We start from the raw sequence: 25,859 nt of genomic DNA, 5'->3' as shown, positions 1-25,859 counted from the left end.
ATGGCACAATATTTATTAAACTAACAATAAAAATGAAAGACTTTAAACTTCTATAGTATATACTACCACCGGTGGTAAATGTTAAAAAGATTCAATATGTAGCCTATGTAAAAACATCTATCAAACTTACATCAATAATAAATCAATAATGTGTACACATTTATAAATAGTGGTCAGAGGCATGCACTAGGATATTATGGACTGCTATATTCTCAGTCCCAAAACTAAATAGCAATGTTGGAAGTCCTTAGTTTGGTAACTGTATGTGATATATATAGATATTGTGTTTGACTCCGATAGTATTCACTCCAATAGTGTCCACTGTGTGGGGAGTATTAATATCACAAGTAGAGCAGGTGCACAGGTCTCTGTGTATAATTTGGTGAATCTGGTAGTAAATACCGTTCGAATATTAGTATGTTGCCACTCGTGAGAGGTGGTGGAAATAGTCCTGTAAGCCGTATTGACCAATAGTATTAGCGGATTGTCAGAATTTTCATCCTCAGCTGTTTCTTAGCTTTACATAAGTTTTCAGAAGTCTTCACTTGAAACTCAGTTTTTTTGCACATATGGTAGACTGTGATAGACTTGGTTAAAAACATCAATGCTTTTCAGCTGTAGATAGCTTTTTTTAAGATGAATTTCTTCTAGTCTAGTTCGGCATTTATACAGGTGTCTCCACCTCCCCTTCGTTGTGATTGGTTCTTCTAGTTAATGGAAAGGTTTGTAACATCAAAGCAGCATCAGTCCCTGATGAGCTAAGGGACTGATGCTGCTTTGATGTTACAAGTGGTATCTGGTGATTGTCATTGTAAATAAGAGGTCTCATATTTCTCTGTGTATTTTGTGGGGGAGAGGTCAATTATTTCATTTCATAGGATTTGTTTCTATCAAGTGATTCCTGTTTTCATGGTGATAAGATGATAGCCACCTGTGGATAGGACCGCTCAACTAAAATAAGTTTCCTAATCCTATTCAATTTTCTTCTTTAGATTGGTTTGATATTGTTCCTTACCTGGTAGATAGGAGACAGCTTATTGGTATTACTGTAGCAATCACCTGAAACATAGAGGAATTTGAAACTCCTTATTTAAAACACGAGAATCCCCTCTTTCCTATAAGGTGAGAGTGAATGTTGCATGCATAGTATCCTGTGATTAGGAGATCTTAAAGCTAAATTTGCTTTTCTTTACAATTGTTAAAACAAAACAAAAATGGAAATAATTTTTAGACTGTTGAGCTATAAAAATATTTTGCAAGAAATTAATTTCAAATGGATTGCAGAGTTGCCCAGATTTAAAAGATACATGTCATATAATCATGTTCCATGCCTAAGACATTCATAAAATGTATCATCAGTACATTTTAGATAAATAACTTCCATCTTCTATAGCTCAGTCTGAAAAAACTGCTGGATTAAGAAAACAAACAGCACTATTGACACACACCTACAGTTTCAATGGTATAAAAACCAGAATAAGGTAGACAGTGAGTCATTTGTCTCAAGACATATTTGGCCAACAAGTCTTGAAATAAATTAATTATTCTTTCCTCTGATGAATATTCACATTCCATTACGATTATACTAATCATTAACTGGTAGATATAACTTCTGTATAGGTTAATTAAACTCATGGAAAAAAACGAACACTCACTAAAATGCTCTGCCTTATAATGCTTTGAATAGCTGTGCTATTTTTAGCAAATTACTCTGTCTAGCATAATATATGAATATAAGCTAGATCCAAGACATGCATCATTAACAATATGTTGCATATGTTCTGTTATCATATCTCACAACTTCTTAGTCTCATATGTTTGGGGGTGTGGCCTGGAGGGACATGGTTAGGGCATTGTGGGAGTAGGGTCTAAATTCAGAAATGGTTTAGGCAACCTTGTGCTCTGCCCTTAGAGTATTTGTGACACTATCACTTTTTTTTCTACAGTCAAGAATGTGCTGTGTAGAAAGATGTCTGGGTATTTTTTATTAAAGGGACATGAAACACATTTTTTTCTTTCATGATTTAGAAAGAGCATGCTGTTTTAAGCAACTTTCCAATTAATTCTCTTGATAGCCTTAGTTGAAAAGCATATCTAAATAGACTCTGTAGCTGCTGATTGGTGGCTGCACATAGATACCTCATGTAATTGGCTAACCCATGTGCATTGCTATTTCTTTAACAAAGAATATCTATAGAATGAAGCAAATTAAATAATAGAAGTAAATTGAAATGTTTAAAATTGTATTCTCTATCTGAATCATGAAAGAAAAACGTTGGGTTTCATGTCCCTTTAACAAGCAGGGTTCCATAATACAGAAGCTCCTTCTGTTTTTTTTTAATAAGAAATAAAATAAATAATAATAATGCTGGGTATTTCTAGGACAATTAACCATGACTATTAAAGGATAATTAATTTCCAAATGTTTTCTTATGTACCTAGTATCTTTTTTTTAACACTGCAATTGTAAAATGTTCCCCATTGGTGACCACTATATGTAAGAGACCATCAACCAGTTAACTTATGTTAGGGAATCAGGGACATATTGAAAGGTCTAGCCTAGATTTGTATAACCTAACATATACTCTCTTAGTAAAAATAAATTCTTAAAAATTAAGTAAATTCAATCGGCTAGATTACGAGTTGTGCGTTAGGGTAAGAAAGCAGCGTTAAGAGGTCCATCAGCCAATAGGATTTTTTCTACCTTAATTTCGATTGGCTGATAGAATTCTATCAGCCAATCGGAATCTAAGGGACGCCATCTTGGATGACGTCACTTAAAGGTAACTTCATCTAAGGGACGCCATCTTGGATGACGTCACTTAAAGGTAACTTCATTTTAGGTTAGGGTTTGGGCGGCAAAAGAGCTAACTGCCCTTTTAAGGGCAATGCCCATCCAAATGCCCTTTTCAGGGCAATGGGGAGCTTAGGCTTTTTTAGATAGTATTTTATTTGGGGGGTTGGTTGTGTGGGTGGTGGGTTTTACTGTTGGGGGGTTGTTTGTATTTTTTTTTACAGGTAAAAGAGCTGATTACTTTGGGGCAATGCCCCGCAAAAGGCCCTTTTAAGGGCTATTGGTAGTTTAGTTTAGGCTAGGGTTTTTTTATTGGGGGGGGGGGGGGGTATTTTAATAGGGCTATTAGATTAGGTGTCATTTGTTTAAATATCTGTAATTTGTTTATTATTTTCTGTAATTTAGTGTTTGTTTGTTTTTGTACTAATTTAATTTAGGTAATTGTATTTAATTTAGTTAATTTATTTAATTATAGTGTAATGTTAGGTGTTAGTGTAACTTAGGTTAGGTTTTATTTTACAGGTAAATTTGTCTTTATTTTAACTAGGTAGTTAGTAAATAGTTAATAACTATTTAATAACTATTCTACCTAGTTAAAATAAATACAAACTTGCCTGTAAAATAAAAATAAACCCTAAGCTAGATACAATGTAACTATTAGTTATATTGTAGCTAGCTTAGGGTTTATTTTATAGGTAAGTATTTAGTTTTAAATAGGAATAATTTAGTTAAGGATAGGAATATTTATTTAGATTTATTTAAAATATATTTAAGTTAGTTGGTGTTAGGTTTAGGGTTAGACTTAGGTTTAGGGGTTAATAACTTTAATATAGTGGCGGCGACGTTGGGGGCGGCAGATTAGGGGTTAATAAATGTAGGTAGGTGGCGGCGATGTTAGGGCCGGCAGATTAGGGGTTAATAATATATAACTAATGTTTGAGAGGAGGAAGTACAGCGGTTTAGGGGTTAATATGTTTATTATAGTGGCGGCGATGTTGGGGGCGGCAGATTAGGGGTTAAAAAGTGTAGGTAGGTTGCGGCGACATTGGGGGCGGAAGATTAGGGATTAATAAATATATAATGTAGGTGTTAGCGATGTAGGGGGCAGCAGATTAGGGGTTCATAAGTATAATGTAGGTGGCGGCAGTGTCCGGAGCGGCAGATTAGGGGTTAAAGGGACAGTATACTGTAAAATAGTTTTTCCCTTAATGTGTTTACAATTGCTTTTTTTACCAACTGCGGAGTAAAAAATATATGAAAATTAGATTTTTAAGGTTTATTTGTGTATATTAAAGCTCTGATTTTGTGTTTTGAAGCCACAATCTAATAAAATGGGTTGAGCTTGTAGATATAATCAGATCTCATTACTGTATCACATTGTGCACATATACCTGCTTCTTTATCTTATATCTGTCCTTAAAACAATCACCAGTACTTTGAGAGAACAATGGAAAATCAACATTTTATTACCTTATCTCTGCTATATCTCACTGGGAGTGTAATTTCTTCTGCTGGCTGTGTTTACAAAGCTTATCTATAGCTGGTACGCGCGGCCACAAACTTTCAGAATAGGTGGGGATACCACATGCTAAATCAACCATTTCAAATGCCAATATAAGGGTAAAGGAGCTACTTGTAAATAATTTAATACACTCCAGCAGGTAAAGTGGATCATTGGGAACAAATTAAACGGGAGAAAAATTTTGAGTAAACTGTCCCTTTAATAATATAATGTAGGTGTCGGCGATGTCGGGGGCGGCAGATTAGGGGTTAATAAGTGTAAGATTAGGGGTGTTTAGACTCAGGGTTCATGTTAGGGTGTTAGGTGTAGACATAACTTTTATTTTCCCATAGGAATTAATGGGGCTGCGTTACTGAGTTTTACGCTGCTTTTTTGCAGGTGTTGGACTTTTTTTCAGCCGGCTCTCCCTGTTGATTCCTATGGGGAAATCGTGCACCAGCACGTTACACTAGCTCACCGCTGACTTAAGCAGCGCTGGTATTGGAGTGCAGTAATGAGCAAAATTTTACTCTACGTTCACTTCTTGCCTGTTAACGATGGGTTTCTGAAAGATCGTAATACCAGCGCTGCAGGTAAGTGAGCGGTGAGGGAAAACTGCTTGTTAGCACCGCATAGCTTCTAACGCAAAAGTCGTTATCTAGGTGAATATTTTTAGTTATTAAATGATGATAAAAGGTACTTTCCCTATCTCTTAAAATAAAAGCTACAGTAAAATGCGCTGACTGTACTAATCCTTACAAGAACTCAGATGTATTTTATTGTCTAGTAGAAGCTTTTTAGTTTGTTGTAAAATTGTGCAGTCGAGATGCAAAGGTTTAAAGTCACTTATTTTGAACATGCTCAGTAGAAGCAAAAAGCCTTAATGAAGAGATGTTCCGTAGCAATATTTCAGGTTTGTGGGCTATGCAGTCCTAGATATTTGTCTGTATGGTGCTGTACCCTAGAAAGTGCCTGAGAATGTATATATACAGTATGTTAGACTACACACATACCACACATATTTTTACTACTCAAAGCATTACACAAGCAGGCTAGATATAGGCTGACAAATTGGGTTTTTAGAAATTAGAGTGTTCACTCCATTTTAGATATAGAGATATGTGGAGCAGTGATCATATAATGTTGTATTGGTAAAAGCCCCTCCCCACCCCTGTTTGTGATAGGAAACTGAGGTACCTGGAGAGAGGTACAATGATGTTCTGTAACAGTGATAGCTTGCAATGCAGCAAGATTTTTTACATTGGGTTTAGGTTTTGGCCATACATTGTAAATTTCAGTTCCTACCTTATCCCTTTTAGGGCCAGATTACGAGTGGTGCACTCACTGTTTTGCGCAAGCAATATTTTATTTGTTTGGCTTTTTTTGCGTGCAATGGAAATATTATGAGTATTATGAGTTAAATGTAAATGCATTCACTTGAGCACAATTAAATTTAATGTGATTTGGGATAGCGTGACCTCAGAGCTTTGCCCAAAGTTGCCCAAAATACATAAAAAAACATGTAAAAGTACAGTTACACTCATAACACTACAAACAGAAAGAGAAACAATCTTTCAGGAACGAACATCAGCTCTGTTGCTTGTTCTATGACCCGGTTAGCTTTTTCACCCTGAGTAAAACAGTTGAAGCAAGCCAAAAATGAAACTGCAAGACAGTAGAGCCAAAGCTTAGAGTTGTTGAAACTAAAATAAAGTGTAAGATCACACTCAAATGTAATATTACAAGAGTAGTCATGAGAAAACAACACCACTCCATTACGTTGTAATGCTCATCCTACAGCAATGGCTTGTAGTGATGTCAGCAGTGAAGCCTTAGAGGATATCTAAGTGCAAGCTGGAGTAGAAAAGAGTGAAATAACTGCTGTCCAGAAAAGACGTGCCTTCAGTAACCATATATAACGGGGTCACTTAAAATCATCATATCAATGCCAAGGTAGATAGATAGATAGATAGATAGATAGATAGATAGATAGATAGAGAGATAGAGAGATATTTAATGGTGGAAAAAGATAACTACAGTATATGTCAGGGCCTAAAGATTATTTTGGCCATGCCTTAGCCTGCACAAAAAAAGAGTATGGGTGTGATAGCGCTACAAAAACCCTGGACAGTGCTGTGCATAGTGAAGTTGTCGGACATAGAGCAGGGTGCAGTGCTATTCAGGACTCAGGGTGAGCTAAGGGTGTAGTGCTATTTAGGACTAGTGGGAGCTAAGGGTGTAGTGCTATTCAGGACTCAGGGTAAGCTAAGGGTGTAGTGCTATTCAGGACTCAGGGTAAGCTAAGGGTGTAGTGCTATTCAGGACTCAGGGTAAGCTAAGGGTGTAATGGTATTTAGGACTAGTGGGAGCTAAGGGTGTAGTGCTATTCAGGACTCAGGGTGAGCTATTGGTGTATTGCTATTCAGGACTCAGGGTAAGCTAAGGGTGTAATGGTATTTAGGACTAGTGGGAGCTAAGGGTGTAGCGCTATTCAGGACTCAGGGTGAGCAAAGGGTGTAGTGCTATTCAGGAATCAGGGTGAGCTAAGGGTGTAGTGCTATTCAGGACTCAGGGTGAGCTATTGGTGTAGTGCTATTCAGGACTCAGGGTAAGCTATGGGTGTAGTGCTATTCAGGACTCAGGGTGAGCTAAGGGTGTAGTGCTATTCAGGACTCAGGGTGAGCTAAGGGTGTAGTGCTATTCAGGACTCAGGGTAAGCTATGGGTGTAGTGCTATTCAGGACTCAGGGTAAGCTAAGGGTGTAATGCTATTTAGGAATAGTGGAAGCTAAGGGTGTAGTGCTATTCAGGACTCAGGGTGAGCAAAGGGTGTAACAGTGATAGGTTGCAATGCTGCAAGATTTTTACATTGGCTTTAGATTTTGGCCATACATTGTAAATTTCAGTTCCTACCTTATCCCCTTTAGGGCCAGATTACGAGTGGCGCACTCACTGTTTTGCGCAAGCAATATTTTATTTGTTGGGCTTTTTTGCGTGCAATGGAAATATTGTGAGTATTATGAGTTAAATGTAAATGCATTCACTTGAGCACAATTAAATTTAACGTGATTTGGGTTAGCGTGACCTCAGAGCTTTGCCCAAAGTTGCCCAAAATACATCAAAAAACGTGTAAAAGTATTACTATTGGTGTATTGCTATTCAGGACTCAGGGTGAGCTAAGGGTGTAGTGCTATTCAGGACTCAGGGTAAGCTATGGGTGTAGTGCTATTCAGGACTCAGGGTGAGCTAAGGGTGTAGTTCTATTCAGGAGTCAGGGTAAGCTAAGGGTGTAGTGCTATTTAGGACTAGTGGAAGCTAAGGGTGTAGTGCTATTCAGGACTCAGGGTGAGCAAAGGGTGTAGTGCTATTCAGGAATCAGGGTGAGCTAAGGGTGTAGTGCTATTCAGGACTCAGGGTGAGATAAGGGTGTAGTGCTATTCATAACTCTTTAAAGATTTAAGTGGTTTCTGGTGTATTCCTCAATGAAAAGGAAATCACAAATTTGTAAAATACTGTCAGGATAACACAGTGCTAGTTATCCTGACAGTATTTTACAACTTTGTGATTTCCTTTTCATCAAATAATACACCAGAAACCACTTGAATCTTAAAAGAGGGTTAGAAGTGCCGCCTTTTTCTACACTTACATTCCTGATCTGGGTCGAAGGAGAGACTCTTTGGTGAGCAGCATCACTCTTAGGGAAGTGTGTTCGATATTATATTTTGTCTACTATTTTGTACCTCACAGGTGTTGAACTTTTTTTTTCTGAATATGAATGCACTATATACAGTATCTCACAAAATTGAGTACACCCCTCACAGTTTTGTAAATATTTTATTATCTTTTCATGTGACAACACTGAAGAAATTACACTTTGCTACAATGTAAAGTAATGAGTGTACCGCCTGTATAACAGTGTAAATTTGCTGTCCCCTCAAAATAACTCAACACACAGCCATTAATGTCTAAAACGTTGACAACAAAAGTGAGTACACCCCTAAGTGGAAATGTCTAAACTGTGCCCAAAGTGTCAATATTTTGTGTGGCTACCATTATTTTCCAGCACTGCCTTAACCCTCTTGGGCATGGAGTTCACCAGAGCTTCACGGGTTGCCACTGGAGTCCTCTTCCACTCCTCCATGATGACATCACAGAGCTGATGGATGTTAGAGACCTTGCGCTCCCCCACCTTCCATTTGAGGATGCCCCACAGATTCTCAATAGGGTTTTGGTCTGGAGACATGCTTGGCCAGTCCATCACCTTCACCCTCAGCTTCTTTAACAAGGCAGTGGTCATCTTGGAGGTGTGTTTGGGGTCGTTATCATGTTAGAATACTGACCTGCGGCCCAGTCTCCGAAGAGAGGGGATCCTGCTCTGCTTTAACATGTTACAGTAGATGTTGGCATTCATGGTTCCCTCAATGAACTGTAGCTCCCCAGTGCCGCCAGCACTCATGCAGGCCCAGATCCATGACACACCCACCACCATGATTGACTGTAGGTAAGACAACACTTGTCTTTGTACTCCTCACCTGGTTGCCGCCACACATGCTTGACACCATCTGAACCAAATAAGTTTATCTTGGTCTCATCGGACCACAGGACATGGTTGCAGTAATCTATGTCCTTAGTTTGCTTGTCTTCAGCAAACAGTTTGCAGGCTTTCTTGTGCATCATCTTTAGAAGAGACTTCCTTCTGGGACAACAGCCATGCAGACCAATTTGATGCAGTGTGCGGATTATGGTCTGAGCACTGACAGGCAGACCCCCCACCCCTTCAACCTCTGCAGCAATGCTGGCAGCACTCATACGTATATTTCCCAAAGACAACCTCTGGATATGATGCTGAGCATGTGCACTCTTTGACCATGATGAGGCCTGTTCTGAGTGGAACCTGTCCTGTGAAATCGCTGTATGGTCTTGCCCACTGTGCTGCAGCTCAGTTTCAGGGTCTTGCCAATCTTCTTATAGCCTAGGTCATCTTTATGTAGTGCAACAATTCTTTTTTTCAGATCCTCAGAGAGTTCTTTGCCATGAGGTGCCATGTTGAACTTCTAGTGAACAGTATGAGAGAGTGTGAAAGCCATAACACCAAATTTAACACACCTGCTCCCCATTTACACCTGAGACCTTGTAATACTAACAAGTCACATGACACTGGGGACGGAAAATGGCAAATTGGGCCCAATTTGGAAATTTTCACTTAGGGGTGTACTAACTTTTTTTTTCCAACGGTTTAGACATTAATGGCTGTGTGTTGAGTTATTTTGAGGGGACAGCAAATTTACACTGTTATACAGGCTGTACACTCACTACTTTACATTGTAGCAAAGTGTCATTTCTTCAGTGTTGTCACATGAAAAGATATAATAAAATATTTACAAAAATGTGAGGGGTGTACTCACTTTTGTGAGATACTGTAGCTTTGCATATAAAAATAGCAGAAGTTGGATAAATTCCTTAGTTGGCACCGTTTGGGACAGATGTTTAGGCAAAGTGCATTAGATCAAAATTGGGGGGATTTCAACATTGATCAGTTCCAGGGTCTATTTGGCTAAGATGGCTTTCTTATGTCTAAATTTAGGTTGTATGACATGTTTTGTGAGAGAGAATTTTGTGTAAATCACAGAGAGAGGATTTTGTGTAAATCATAGAGACTCCATCAATATCAAATTGGCACAATCACAGTTTCAGGCCCCACAGACATTTTAAAATGAATTAAGATCTCCAAATTTTAAATCTAAAGCAAAAATGGTTCCATAAATTATAAAGTTGTGTGATCATTTCCAGGATCTGTAACATTTTATCCTGGCTTTTACAGATGCAAAGACCCTGAGGTCCTATAAATATCAGTCCATTTCAACTGCATGAAATGTATTATCTGCCAAGTCCCACCAAAAAAACAAATTATGCACCATAAATTATTAATGAATTCATCAGTAAAGAAAATTATATTGCATCAAGTAGAGTGATTTACAAACTAGTACAATTAAAGAATATGACAATGGGTGCCTTATGCAATAAAGAGATTTTTTAGAACATTCCCAGTAATATCTGTTAAATTACAAACATTATTACTGCTTATATAATAGTGATATGTTCCATTAAGCAAAACTACATAAGGAAGGGCACTGTGAAAAAACTATCACTATCTTATGCACAATCTTATAGGACTTCAAGACAAGAATACAAAAAATACTGCAGGACATTAAAGAATTAACAAATGAGAACTTCAAATAAAGAGCAAGTTTGACAATTCGGAAAACAAAGAAAAGTATTAAAACTGGTACATATTTAAAGAATTCATTTGTTTAAACACAAGTAGATCTGATAAATGACCTGTGATGTAACTAGTAGTGATGTCGCGAACCTAAAATTTTGCGTTCGCAAACGGCGATCGCGAACTTCCGCAACTGTTCGCGAATGGGCGAACCGGGCGAACCGCCATAGACTTCAATAGGCAGGCAAATTTTAAAACCCACAGGGACTCTTTCTGGCCACAATAGTGATGGAAAAGTTGTTTCAAGGGTACTAACACCTGGACTGTGGCATGCCGGAGGGGGATCCATGGCAAAACTCCCATGGAAAATTACATAGTTGATGCAGAGTCTGGTTTTAATCCATAAAGGGCATAAATCACCTAACATTCCTAAATTGTTTGGAATAACGTGCTTTAAAACATCAGGTATGGGGGGGTAGTTATCAACGTGTCAACTTTCCTGACTTCGCCGGCCCAATACGCCCGCCTAAGCTCGCCTCACATTGCCGCCGCGGACCTGAAAAAATTTGCCTAAGTTATCAAGTAAAGCTGTCAAAAAGCCGCGGGGCGATGAGCAGCGGACTGTGAGAGTTATCACTCATCCGATCTCGCTGCTGTTCGGCTGTTTGACAGCTTTCTTGCTAGCCTGTCACTAAGCACTCACACTAAACTACACTGTTCTACCCCCTATACCGGCGCCCCCGGAGCCCCCCGCAACTAAATAAGTTACTAACCCCTAAACCGCCGCTCCTAGACCCCGCCGCAAGTCTTATAAATGTATTAACCCCTAAACCGCCGCTTCCGGACACCGCAGCCACCTACATTATACCTAGTAACCCCTATCCTGCCCCCCCATACCCTCGCCCTCTATAATAAAGTTACTAACCCCTATACTGCTGATCCCGCACCTCTCCGCAAATAAATAAATAGTTTAACCCCTAAACTGCCGCTCCCTGAACCCGCCGCAACCTATATTAAATGTATTAACCCCTATCCTGCCCCCCCTACACCGTCGCCACCTATAATAAATTTATTAAACCCTATCCTGCCCCCCACTACACCACCGCCACTGTAATAAAATTATTTACCCCTAAACCTAAGTCTAACACTAACCCTAACACCCCCCTAACTTAAATATTAATTAAATAAATCTAAATAATATTTCTATTATTAAAGGGACACTGAACCCAATTTTTTTATTTTGTAATTCAGAAAGAGCATGCAATTTTAAGCAACTTTCTAATTTACTCCTATTATCAATTTTTCTTCGTTCTCTTGCTATCATTATTTGAAAAAGAAGGCATCTAAGCTTTTATTTGGTTTCAGTACTCTGGAAAGCACTTTTTTATTGGTGGATGAATTTATCCACCAATCAGCAAGGACAACCCAGGTTGTTCACCAAAAATGGGCCGGCATCTAAACTGACATTCTTGCATTTCAAATAAAGATGCCAAGAGAATGAAGAAAATTTGATAATAGGAGTAAATTAGAAAGTTGCTTAAAATTTCATGCTCAATCTGAATCACGAAAGAAAATTTTTGGGTACAGTGTCCCTTTAACTAAGTTAATCCTATTTAAAACTAAATACTTACCTATAAAATAAACCCTAATATAGCTACAATATAAATAATAATTATATTGTAGCTATCTTAGGATTTATTTTTATTTTACTGGTACCTTTCAATTTATTTTAACTAGGTACAATAGCTATTAAATAGTTATTAACTATTTAATAGCTTACCTAGCTAAAATAAAGAGAAATTTACCTGTAAAATAAATCCTAACCTAAGTTACAATTATACCTAACACTACACTATACTTTAATAAATTATTCCTATTTAAAACTAAATACTTACCTATAAAATAAACCCTAATATAGCTACAATATAAATTATAATTATATTGTAGCTATCCTAGGATTTATTTTTATTTTACAGGCAACTTTCAATTTATTTTAACTAGGTACAATAGCTATTAAATAGTTATTAACTATTTAATAGCTACCTAGTTAAAATAAAGAGAAATTAACCTGTAAAATAAAAACTAACCTAAGTTACAATTACACCTAACACTACACTATACTTTAATAAATTATTCCTATTTAAAACTAAATACTTACCTGTAAAATAAACCCTAAGATAGCTACAATGTAATTAATAATTACATTGTAGCTATCTTAGGATTTATATTTATTTTACAGGTAACTTTGTATTTATTTTAGCTAGTTAGAATAGTTATTAAATAATTATGAACTATTTAATAACTACCTAGCTAAAAGAAATACAAAATTACCTGTAAAATAAATCCTAACCTAAGTTACAATTAAACCTAACACTACACTATCATTACATTAATTAAATAAATTAACTACAAATAACTACAATTAAATACAATTACATAAACTAACTAAAGTACAAAAAATAAAAAAAGCTAAGTTACAAAAAATAAAAAAAGTTACAAACATTTAAAAAAATATTACAACAATTTTAAGCTACTTACACCTAATCTAAGCCCCCTAATAAAATAACAAACCCCCCAAAATAAAAAAATGCCCTACCCTATTCTACATTAAAAAAGTTCAAAGCTCTTTTACCTTACCAGCCCTTAAAAGGGCCTTTTGTGGGGGCATGCCCCAAAGAATTCAGCTCTTTTGCCTGTAAAAGAAAAATACAACCCCCCCAACATTAAAACCCACCACCCACATACCCCTAATCTAACCCAAACCCCCCTTAAAATAACCTAACACTAATCCCCTGAAGATCATCCTACCTTGAGTCGTCCACTCAACCGAGCAGCAATGGAACCGAAGAGGACATCCGGAGCGGCAGAAGTGATCATCCAAGGGGCGCTGAAGAAATCTTCCATCCGATGAAGTGATCCTCCAAGCGGCGCTGAAGAAATCTTCCATCCGGGCGAGGTCATCTTCCAAGAGGCGCTGAAGAAGTCTTCTATCCGGGCGAGGTCATCTTCCAAGCCGGGTCTTGAATCTTCATCCCGCCGACGCGGAACATCCTTCTTTCCCGACGGACTACCGACGAATGAAGGCTCCTTTAAGGGACGTCATCCAAGATGGCGTCCCTTCAATTCCGATTGGCTGATAGGATTCTATCAGCCAATCGGAATTAAGGTAGGAAAAATCTGATTGGGCCGTAAAAGTGCCGAGCATACCTGCTAGTTTTTTGATAACTAGCAAAAGTAGTCAGATTGTGCCGCACTTGTGTGCGGAACATCTGGAGTGACGTAAGAATCAATCTGTGTCGGACTGAGTCCGGCGGATCGAAGTTTACGTCACAAAATTCTACTTTTGCCGGTCTCTAGCCTTTGATAACTAAGGCGAATCAGCCTCGCCACAAATACGCTGCGGAATTCCAGCGTATTTGAGGTTGACGGCTTGATAACTACCCCCCAGTATGTTGTATCGATCAGGTAGTGTAAGGGTTATGCCCGCTTCACAGTGACAGACCAAACTCCCCGTTTAAAGGGACAGTCTACACCAGAATTTTTATTGTTTTAAAAGATAGATAATCCCTTTATTATTATTAGTGTGAAGGAAACTGACTGCTATTATTTAACACAGTCAAAAAAGTGTTTGTTTTTTTTTAAATCTACACTACTGTTACACCAGATATGAGTTGCACTGGGGTGACACTGTGCCCTGGCAGGCAGGCACTTAAACGCACACGTGTGAAGGAAACTGACTGCTATTATTTAACACAGTCAAAAAAGTTTTTTTTTTTTTTTTTAAATCTACACTACTGTTACACCACATATGAGTTGCACTGGGTGACACTGTGTTCTGGCAGGCAGGCACTTAAATGCACACGTGTGAAGGAAACTGACTGCTATTATTTAACACAGTCAAAAAGTGTTGTTTTTTTAAATCTACACTACTGTTACACTAGATATGAGTTGCACTGGGGTGACACTGTGCCCTGGCAGGCAGGCACTTAAACGCACACGTGTGAAGGAAACTGACTGCTATTATTTAACACAGTCAAAAAAGTGTTGTTTTTTTTAAAATCTACACTACTGTTACACCAGATATGAGTTGCACTGGGGTGACACTGTGCACTGGCAGGCAGGCACTTAAACGCACACGTGTGATGGAAACTGACTGCTATTATTTAACAATACCAAAAGCAAAATGAGAGGGTCAGTTACATAAACAAGGTAGATGATGCAAAGAAACTTTTTTCCTTTCATACACCGCAGCAACTTAAGCTACAGTGTACCCAGAGCAAATGTACATTTTAATCTTTATGCAGTAGAGATAATCAAAAGATACAGTCTCACCTCTGCTGACTTCCACCCGGGGAGCTTCTAAATTTCAGCAGGATCCTTGTAAGTAGAGCCGGTGTCATATACACCTCCACCTTGATCTGTATCTCCGTATCTCGTCCACCGCTACCCGGCACTTTTCCAGAGGCACCGTGCTTCCGCGCTCACCAGGGGGCGTGTCCAAGTTACAACAGATGATCCTCCAACCGGATAGCTTAGACAAGTACCACGTGCGCCATCACTCCAAATGCCTCCACTCGGAATCCTTCAATCCTCAGGCTGCCTTTCGTTGCGCCTCTTTGTACGGACCAATACTGGGGCTCCACTGGTTTTTCAGCGTTTAGTGCTCAGCGTTCAGCGTTTAGTGCTCAGCGTTCAGCGTAGTGGTATTATTATATGCTCTGGGGATAATTTGCAGCATGCAATGCAGGGACACTAGCGCTCTCAGGGCAAGGAAATCCACCACAAAAGAAAAACATGGAGCGCTAGCGTATATAAAACATAACCTTTATTATGGTTATTTAAAAACAGGACATATAGTCAATCAAAAAGGACAGAGATGGGATACCTCTGGCTGGCAGGCTTACGCGTTTCGGCAAAGCCGTAATCATAGCATACTATGCCAGCCACAGGTGTGCTTTATATACAAAATTAGAAACAACACCATTGGTTAAAAGGACATGTCATTTAAAATAACAGTACGCCCAGAGAAATTTGCATTTAACCCCTTATATTCCGGAGGTGAAAGAACAGATTTTATCCTTAATAGCATTATGAATCTATATAGGTATTTTTGAAACATATGAGGTTATTCACAATAAATGAATCGTCCATCATAGACGTTGTATAAGTACTTATGTTTTCTACCTTCAGATCACAGTCACAGCTTATCACGTCATATCCATAGCCTATAGTAACGGCCTTCTGTTTAAATAAATTATAAATCTAATTACATAGTACAAATATGTGCTATCGTCACTGAGACTAAAAAAGGTGTCAGTATAGTGGTCTCAGATTGTATCAGTCGGATATGGGGGGGGGGTTTGTGTGTTTAATGTATTATTGAGGAGTGTTATTTAATATTCTATAATTTTATGAATTTTATAAAAAGATGAGATTGGGGATTCTTATTCCCAATAGTTTATAAGGTCGAATTCTGAGTTCAGGCCTTTTGGTATTCTGGTATCCATTTTTAGGATCCACAACATTTCTCTTTTAGATAGAGTTACTCCACGGTCACCCCCTCGTTTTGGTCTAGGAACCATATCTATTGGTTGCCATGAAAAACAGGTGAGATCCTTCTTATGAACCTGAGCAAAATGATGCACCACAGGGGTAGTCGCTTTGCCCCTTCTAATGGTAGACAAGTGCTCAATAATTCTTGTTCTAATATCTCTAGTGGTGAGCCCGATGTACTGTTTTCCACATACCGTGCAGGTTACACAGTAGATGACAAAGGTAGAGGTGCAATTGAGACAAAAATTAATCTCGTAAGTCTTCCCTGTTGCAGTAGAGGTAAAGTGTTCTGACACAGTTAAATAATCACATGCTCCACATCTTGAGCTTCCACATTTGTAGGAGCCTTTACAACTGAGCCAGGCACTCCCCTGGGTGATAGTCTTTGGTAAGACTGTTGGGGACAATATATTGCCTAAGCTCTTGTTTCGTCGATATGAGCATCTAAGCCCTTCCTTAACACATTGTGTAAGTCTATCGTCTGCTATTAGCATACCAAAATGGTATTTGACGATTCTGCATACTTCCTCATACTGTGCACTGTACTCAGTGACAAATGTAACTCCCCTCTGGGCCTTCCCATTTGTCTGGTTTGGTTTGTCCCTTAACAAATCACGTCTGTCCATTCTATCCACCTCCCTTTGTGCCCTATTTATTACCTTTCTAGGATAGCCTCTCTGGGATAAACGTTTTCTTACTTCCATCATTTGGTTGGCACTCTCATTGACCTCGGAACAATTCCGTTTGGCCCTTATGAGTTGCCCCTTGGCTATGGCATACGGCACATGTCTGGGGTGGCAGCTTCTTGCATGTAGTAGTGAGTTGCCTGATATAGGTTTTCTGTATAGGCTTGTCTCAATCCGACCATCAGGAGTCCCACTCAGTACTACATCCAAAAAGTTAATCTTGGTCCTTTGAATTTCACTTGTAAATTTTAGACCAATATCATTGTCATTGAGTTTCCCTAGAAACTTTTCCAAATCATCAAGGCTGCCCTCCCAGATGAGGATTAGATCATCTATAAAGCGGCGGTAAAAGGTGATGCAACCACGGAGGGGGTTCTTATCTCCAAAGATGTGGGACAGCTTCCACCAACCCATAAATAGGTTGGCGTAAGAGGGGGCAAACTTCGCCCCCATAGCTGTCCCACATCTCTGGAGATAGAACACACCCTCAAATTCAAAAAAATTGTGAGTTAACAAGAACTCAGCCACTTGTAGTACATATCTCTGAAAACCTTCAGTAAGGGAGGACCAACCCCTGAGGAAGAATGACATAGCCTCCAATCCCTTTGAATGGGGAATGGAAGAATAAAGGGCTGTGACATCTATGGTGACCCACTGGTTATTCTCCTCCACCCATGCAACATCATTTATCAGATTCATAAGGTGCTTGGTGTCCCTGAGATAGCTAGGGAGAGCTTCAACAAATGGATGTAAAATCATGTCCAGCCATTGGGACAAGCGTTCAAAGAGAGACCCTATACCACTTACTATAGGTCGTCCCCTCACATCTGTGAGGGACTTATGCACCTTAGGTAGATGATGGAATACTGGAGTGACCGGATGTTCCACAAATATATATGACATAGTGCCCTGATCAATAAAGCCATTTTCCATTCCATCATCTAAAAGGTGCATAAGTTCCCTCTTGAACAGGCTTGTAGGGTTCGTGGTCAAAACTGAATAACATTGTCTGTCATCCAGTTGGCGCATTGCCTCATTGACATATTGCGCCCTATTCATTACCACCACTGAACCACCCTTGTCTGCATTTTTTATGACCAGATCATGGTTATTGGCCAGGGAGGACAACGCTTCCCTTTCAATTCTATTCAAATTATTTGAAGTATTGCGGCCAGCAGAGTCAGCCAAAAGCTTGAGGTCACGCTCCACTCTTTTATAGAAATTTTCAATTATATTCCCCCTACTTTGTATTGGGTAGAATTTAGAAGGAGGTTTTAAACTTCTTGCTTTGCTAGTGGTTTGCAAAGTTTCAAGTCCCTCACTTTCTAACATAAGAGTGTTTAGTGAAACCAAGTCACATGATTCGGGAAAGCTAAGATCAGTGTTCAGATTGGTGGTGACCCATTTGGTACCCTCCCCTTCACAAATAGACATAGTATCATTGCCTGAAAAGTGACCTTTTAATGTTACATTTCGGATTAACCGATTCACATCAATGATTGTATGAAAGAGATTAAAATTCATAGTTGGTACAAAGCCCAAACCAAGACTTAATACACGTATCTGGGCATCTGTTAACACAGTATCTGAAAGATTTATAATACATGTCATTTGTATTTTGTTTGATTCCTCATTTCCCTCAACCTGTATCCTGGCTTCTGTTGGCCTCTGGCCCTTCCCCCTCTGTCTGGATTGCTCTGGGGCAAGGAAAAAACCTGTTGCAAATGTTCTTGCCCAATATCTGAATTAGTGGATTTAGCTAGTCCGCCCCTTGGTTCTGTTAATACCTTGGCTGGTTCACTTGCTTTATATTTGCTCCCTGTCTCCCTTTGTCCATTATTCTGATTAGAAATTGTATTCATATGTGTTGTTGTATGAACATTTGTGGGCTCAACCTGGCCATTTTTTAGAATGCCTCTCGGTGTTGTAGTCTCATCCCCACTAGCACTATCTCCGGACTCTGCCTCAGTGTTGGAAAAAGTCACTTGAGTCTGTCTCCTACCCCTCCTATTGCGTCTCCCTCTACTACGGTTCTGTTGTCTGCGCACCTGAGTTCGTCTTGTCCGGTTCCACACATAAACTGAGTCTGTGTCATAGTCTGTCTGGTCGCGTATGTATTTATTGTGTTTAGTGTCAATAACTGATTTCTTAACCTCAACAATAGTATTTCTTAAAACCATGTCAAATCTACCATAATCTATGTCATTTCTTCTGGAATTGAGTTCTGTTTGTATTTCACATATGTTTTCTCTAACACACAATAACATTTTTGTTTTATGTTCACAAAGCAATAACATTAGTCTCACAGAACATTCTGTTAATATCATGTTCCAAGCTTTTATAAATTCAGAGTCATTTGTATCAAATGTAGGATACTTATTAATTCGTAATCCTCTAGGGACAATACACAACTCAATATATTTATTCATAGACCAAATGTCCCATTGTAGCTTTATTTCTCTGATTTTAAGCTTTTCCATGTCATCAAAGAGTTCCCCTAAAGAGGAATAAGCTTTGTCAGTTGAGAAAATCCTGGACAGTTCTGTATCCGGTTCACCTCCAGTCTCTATCGGTTGTAATGAAAAATATTGAGTGACCATAGCATTGTCCATATTAAAGTCCCCCTGCATGTTTAGAACTGACCTCTCGAGCGCTGCCCAGATGCGCTAACAAATACACAATACCAAAAGCAAAATGAGAGGGTCAGTTACATAAACAAGGTAGATGATGCAAAGAAACTTTTTTCCTTTCATACACCGCAGCAACTTAAGCTACAGTGTACCCAGAGCAAGTGTACATTTTAATCTTTATGCAGTAGAGATAATCAAAAGATACAGTCTCACCTCTGCTGACTTCCACCCGGGGAGCTTCTAAATTTCAGCAGGATCCTTGTAAGTAGAGCCGGTGTCATATACACCTCCACCTTGATCTGTATCTCCGTATCTCGTCCACCGCTACCCGGCACTTTTCCAGAGGCACCGTGCTTCCGCGCCCACCAGGGGGCGTGTCCAAGTTACAACAGATGATCCTCCAACCGGATAGCTTAAACAAGTACCACGTGCGCCATCACTCCAAACGCCTCCACTCGGAATCCTTCAATCCTCAGGCTGCCTTTCGTTGCGCCTCTTTGTACGGACCAATACTGGGGCTCCACTGGTTTTTCAGCGTTTAGTGCTCAGCGTTCAGCGTTTAGTGCTCAGCGTTCAGCGTAGTGGTATTATTATATGCTCTGGGGATAATTTGCAGCATGCAATGCAGGGACACTAGCGCTCTCAGGGCAAGGAAATCCACCACAAAAGAAAAACATGGAGCGCTAGCGTATATAAAACATAACCTTTATTATGGTTATTTAAAAACAGGACATAATGCTATTATTTAACACAGTCAAAAAAGTGTTTGTTTTTTTTAAATCTACACTAATGTTACACTAGATATGAGTTGCACTGGGGTGACACTGTGCCCTGGCATGAAGGCACTGAAACGCACACGTGTGAAGGAAACTGACTGCTATTATTTAACACAGTCAAAAAAGTGTTTTTTTTTTTAAATCTACACTACTGTTACACCAGATATGCGTTGCACTGGGGTGACACTGTGCCCTGGCAGGCAGGCAGGCACTTAAACGCACACGTGTGAAGGAAACTGACTGCTATTATTTAACACAGTCAAAAAAGTGTTGTTTTTTTTAAATCTACACTACTGTTACACCAGATATGAGTGGTGGCACTGGGCAAGTGGGCACAGTATACACTGTGAGCCTGACACATACGCTGGCAGGCAGGCAACTGCAATTAGATTACACAGGAATAAAAAAAGCAGCCCTAAAAAGGGCTTTTTGGGGTGCTGTCCTTACAGCAGAGATCAGATGAGTCCTTCAGGACTGTAGTGGACACTGAATACACTAGCCTAGCTATAGATTTCCTTACTAAATCAGATTGAGGGTAAGAAGGCGCCAGACATGGGGTAATATTGTTACAATCTGCAAACACGCTCAAGTAACATATAGATGGAATACTTACAAACGCAGCGGCACCAAATTGTGCCTAGTGAGACAGACCGGGACCTCAACCGTCGCCCGGAAGACCAACCAATGGCGTGCACCAAACTCCCGCAGTCAAGTGAATGTTGTAGCCAATCACCGATTCTTTGGGCTCACACACCTTCCTTGCAGACGTCCGATTCAAACAATAGGATCACAGTGTAGACAAACCAGGTGTCCCATACACTGCGGTTTCAAGATATTGATTGGTAACAGTGCTAGAGTGAAAGTAAAACCCACTCCAAACGAGGTACACTAAAAACAATTTATTTAAAATGTTTAAAATCAGCAACTCGTTTCTCGACCATGCAGGGTCGTTTCATCAGGCTTTAATACACAGTATGGTATTCCCGCTGCTTATGTACCTCTTCTAACCAATCACAACATCTAAAACCTCACACACCTTTAAGGAGGGCGGATATGTTATTCTCAGTGAGCACGTCTATTTCAGACCACATTGGAAATCATACTATTATTCTTAACTTTGCGTTATATCATAGCAATGCTAATATACCTCCTCTACATATTTGGATTTTATTTTGATCTTATGTTATTATAATTTGTAATTTCCTTTTTTGTTTTTTGATATCTTATATTCAGTTCATTATACTATCTTGCGTGACAAATTCTCTTTGAATATTTCGTTAATTATTATTATTCTATTTCCTCTAAAATGAACTATATACTATTAAATGGGCTCTATATATAGTACATCTACAGTATATTCCAATGTAATCTCAATAGAAATGTGCCCAAATTTCACCTTAGTCTCAATCATTATGTCAATATCGTATGTTAAATTCACACATTCTGACATTACGCTATACAGCATTTCATAATAACAAATGATGTTTATGAATTTGTTTCTTATGGTTTTATGATATAGTTATTAAGTGTCATAAAATTATGTATCAATAAAATCAATTATTATGTATTCTAAACCATTTGACCAAAATGACATATTTGTTCATTATTTGCATGTTAATACTTATGTATTTGACCATTAATTTATATAGGGTAATTGTTCTTGACTGGTGTCATAATAGAGCTGGATATGATTTAATTGACCAAAAAGACTTATTGTCTTTGTCTCAAAATACACTCCTATTTATGTCTTTGTATTTCTTATTGATAATTGATTATTGTTCTCTATATGTAATATTGTATTTACTTTGTTTATTCAATGGTTTGATTATTTAGTTTTGTTGATTAATTAAAGGCTGCAAGGTCAATATTCAAGTTAAGGCCTAGTGGATGTAAGGTTTGTAACCTATATATCCAAAAGGTCTCTCTTTGTCTTAATCTGAAAAAACGGTTGTAAAAATCAGATTTGGGGATATGTTCTATTGGAGTTATTTTTAAACAGCATGGATTTCCGTCATGTTTTGCATTACAGTGTCTGGATACACTATGTAATTTATAATTCTTTTTAACATTACGAAAGTGTTCGGACCATCTTACACTTAGGCGTCTGCAGGTGCGACCTATATATTGATGTCCACAAATACAAGTCAACATGTATATTATATAGTTAGATGCACATGTCATTCGACTATTCATTCTATATGTTTTAGAGGTGACATTTGATTGAAATGTGTTTACATTATTAGTAATATGATCGCACATCTTACATTTCTTATTGTTGCATTTAAAACTCCCTTTTCTTAATCGTTCACTAATGATATTTTTATTTCTAAATTGATTCGGTCTTTCTCCATTATTTTTATTTTGCATAATTTTGATCTTGTTTTTAACAATTTTACTGGGTGCTAAAATCCTTTTTAGGTTTGGTGCCTTTTTAAAGACTACTGTTGGTTTTGTGTCAAGTAACTGACCCAATATAGGATCCTTCTTAAGAATTTTCCAATGTTTATCTATACTCCTTTTTATCATATCATGATTGCAATTGTATTCTGTAATAAACATGACTTGATTTTCTCGGCTCTCTTGGGATCTATTAGAATTTTTTGAGAAATATAAATTTCCCTGAAACCTTACTAAATCAGCAGCAGCTACACTGTCCCTCCTCTCACTAACAATGCAGCTTCCGAATGAATCTAAAATGGATGCTGTCCAGGAGGTAGGAGGGTCTGGGAGGGAGGGTCTGCTGCTGATTGGCTGGAATGTGCCTGCTGACTGTGAGGTACAGGGTCAAAGTATTACTCAATGATGACAAATAGGGGGCGGATGGAACATCGCATATGTTCGCCCGCCGCGGCAAATGCGAACATGCTATGTTCACCGGGAACTATTCGCCGGCGAACAATTTGCGACATCACTAGTAACTAGGGAAAATGTGACAATAATTTATCCCTAATTTATGCAAATTGGGTGTTAAAACCAGGTTTAGATAGAATAGGGATTTCTTTGTTAAATTCCCTGGCTTCCAAATAAAAGGACTGCAATTAGTTACATAAAATAAATAGGTGCTCTTTTTGACTCTGCTATTCATATTCTGTCTTTGAGAATGGAATTCACAGTAATTACTAATAGCCATTCCAAAGACTGTATCTAATGGTGAAAAATCATGAAAGAGTTCTGTCTCGGACATGAAAGTCAGTGATATTTGCAGGCTGTACAATGCAATGCTAAGGGGTAGATTTATCAAAGGCTAGGCGAACTCTGTATGTGCTTCGCCTGTAACTGCGCCCCAGCTCGCCTCCGGAGAAGCACACATGTGTGCCTGAATATATCAAAAAAATAGATGTAATTTTGCACTTTTAGTAAAAGGCGAGCTGGGGCGTAATAATGATAAATTTCGCCTGTCGGAAAAAGCATTTACTCCTTATTTATCACAGTACATCCCTATAAATATTTACGCCACCATGTTTTGATTATGAAAAAAACGTTTTTTTAGGTATCTATTTTGCGCATATTTATATTATATAATGTTTCCATGCTGTTTTTGCCATATGTTGGTAATGTAAGATTGCAAAAATCAATATATCAATATATCGATATATATATAAAACTCTTGGTAACCGTATGCGCCTGTGGAATAGGAAATTTCTGGCAATAACAGTCTCTTCTTGGCGCCGAGCCTTGGAAAAATGAGTTAAAAGAAGAAAGTACTACATCACAAGATGTAAAAGCATGTATGATAATGGTGTTTGCCTCAGTCTGTATGGCGAAATATAGAACACGCAATTTAAGGAGAAATTTCAGTTCACTATCGGTGCAAAGCAATGATAAATATGAAACTGAGCGTATTTGTAGGTCGGGCTGTGAAATTACTCCTATTACTAATGTATATTGGTGCACTCGGGAGCGTGCCCGTGCGCCTAGGCGAATGCAAGCTGAGTGCGAAGAAGTTTCTTTCAGATTTGTGCAATTATAGGCGCAGATTGATTTCATAAATATGGCGATTGGTGCGTATGCGTTATTTTGCCCGCAATTGCAGGCGAATTGCTTTGATAAATCTATTCCTAAGTGTGTTCTAAAACTACTGTTTTAGGACCTCTAAATTGCTCCCAGGTGCTGATCTGAGATCATATTTACAGCAGCTGCTGACTGGTAGCGGTAGCGCACTTTTGTGTACTAGCTTGACTAACAGTGCTTTACTACACATACAGTAAATAAATATTGTATGTCTCTTTAATATTTCAGTATATATATATATATATATATATATATATATATATATATATATATATATATATATATACAGTATATTCATAATGATATATTGATATATAGCTGATTAATAGCTTTAGAAAGATATATTTTACAAAAATATACACGTATGTATTTAAAAATATATTGAAAAATAAAAATAAAGTTTTCTTCTAAATGAAAAACATAGGTATTTGGAGAATTTTTAATGGACCTTTGACTTTAACACAGTTGGCCTAGTTCCCATTCGGGTTAGTGTGCGTGCGAAAAGTTTGCATGCCCCATAGAAGACTATGAGGGAAAAAAAATGTTATCTGACCTCCAGCTTGTAATACGAGCGCAAACATACGAGCGCTATTGATTTCTGTAGAGCGCAGTTAGCACTTAATAGCGCTAATTATTTAGTTCTCCACTTGTAATGTAACCCAATATAGTTTGAAGCTGGTCACACCAACGCAGCTTGTGGTTTATTCTGCAAGTGTTTTACATAACAAATAAATATTCCCTTGTGTGCTCTTTAGTTGTTGTTATTTTACACTATAGAATTGATTCTGATTAATCATAATACTGTTTTAACTATCTTAGTGGTTTTAGCTTTCCCCACCTTATTTATTTGTATATGTATTATGCTACAATTAAAAATAGCACCTTAGACTAGTGTACATTGTTTAGGTAAAACATTAAAGCACTAATATGCTCTTGGCTTAATCTGCTAGTATTTGTACATTATCCTCCCCCCCCCCCAAAAAAAAAAATACTGTTTTATGTGCATCATGCAGTAGAATTGATTCTTATTAATGATATACTTTTTTAAAATGATATTTGTAGTTTTAGTTTGCACCATCTATTTTATTTGTATTTATAGTATGCTACAGTTAGACTTGTGTACATTGTTTAGGAAAAACATTAAAACACCAGCATTTGACCATAGAACATTTATATCACTCTCATTGAATGAGCCTCAGGTGATTAAAAGCCTAAATGCATCTCTGTACAATGGTGGTCAATCTAATATGATACTGCAGACAAAATAGAGGAAGGAGGGATAATAAATGAGAATGACATGTAGTATGCATCTTTATCTTGTGCACTTCTGTTTCCCTGAAGCATTGCAAGAGGTTGATAGATTGTTTTTCCTTACATTTGTCTACTCTATTGTTATGGCCAAATATATTGATTGTCTTCAGTAGTTCAACAATGAGAAAGGGCACAGAAGTAAAGGCATGATACACTAAGTATTCTCTGATACAGATTGGGAAAGGGTAGTGATCAAATAAAATGCTTTCAGAGGCTATTTTAAATTAAAAATCCCTGACCCACAGGCTTTTATCATGATGCATTCCAGAAGTGCTAATTCTGAATATATATTGAAAACTGAGAACGGCAATACTAAATTCTAACTTATTCAGGATACTGTATGTCTAATAGCTGACAGCAAATCTATCAGGAAATAAA

The 25,859-nt window shown here is 38.2% G+C and overlaps 1 protein-coding gene across 1 annotated transcript in view; it reads left to right on the top strand.

Annotated features, from left to right (window-relative positions):
• ITGB6 (integrin subunit beta 6) overlaps positions 1 to 25,859 on the top strand; it is a 330,575-nt gene that overhangs the window by 30,921 nt on the left and 273,795 nt on the right. The window lies entirely within an intron of this gene.

This window comes from Bombina bombina, chromosome 1, assembly GCF_027579735.1.
Source record: "Bombina bombina isolate aBomBom1 chromosome 1, aBomBom1.pri, whole genome shotgun sequence".
In the NCBI taxonomy this organism is placed as follows: Eukaryota; Metazoa; Chordata; class Amphibia; order Anura; family Bombinatoridae; genus Bombina; species Bombina bombina.
Note: the sequence above shows the minus strand (reverse complement) of the source record. Positions and strands in the feature narration are given on the sequence as shown.